Source organism: Penaeus monodon, chromosome 29 (assembly GCF_015228065.2).
Source record: "Penaeus monodon isolate SGIC_2016 chromosome 29, NSTDA_Pmon_1, whole genome shotgun sequence".
Classification (NCBI taxonomy): domain Eukaryota; kingdom Metazoa; phylum Arthropoda; class Malacostraca; order Decapoda; family Penaeidae; genus Penaeus; species Penaeus monodon.
In genome coordinates, this window is record NC_051414.1 from 30,164,309 (window position 1) to 30,164,531 (window position 223).

Genomic DNA, 223 nt, shown 5'->3' on the forward strand with positions numbered 1-223 from the left:
TGTCTTCACATCTCCAATGATTTGGAGACGTATTTTTTTTACAGTAGTCTACCCTCTTTACCTTGCAATTTTCTTTGGTTATTTCCCCATTTTCTAAAACACTTTCTGATTTATATATTAGTTCCCCCTCCATTTATATTACTGTTTACTTCTTTTGTTCTTTTTCTTTACTAGGTTAATCTAACGTGTGTTTACTCTCTTGTTTGTGTAACTAGTGTTCTTT

General features: G+C 31.4%; 1 protein-coding gene across 1 annotated transcript in view; it reads right to left on the minus strand.

The window, feature by feature from the left end:
- The window catches only part of LOC119591836 (high affinity cGMP-specific 3',5'-cyclic phosphodiesterase 9A-like), a 42,680-nt gene that overhangs the window by 17,209 nt on the left and 25,248 nt on the right, over positions 1-223 (minus strand). The window lies entirely within an intron of this gene.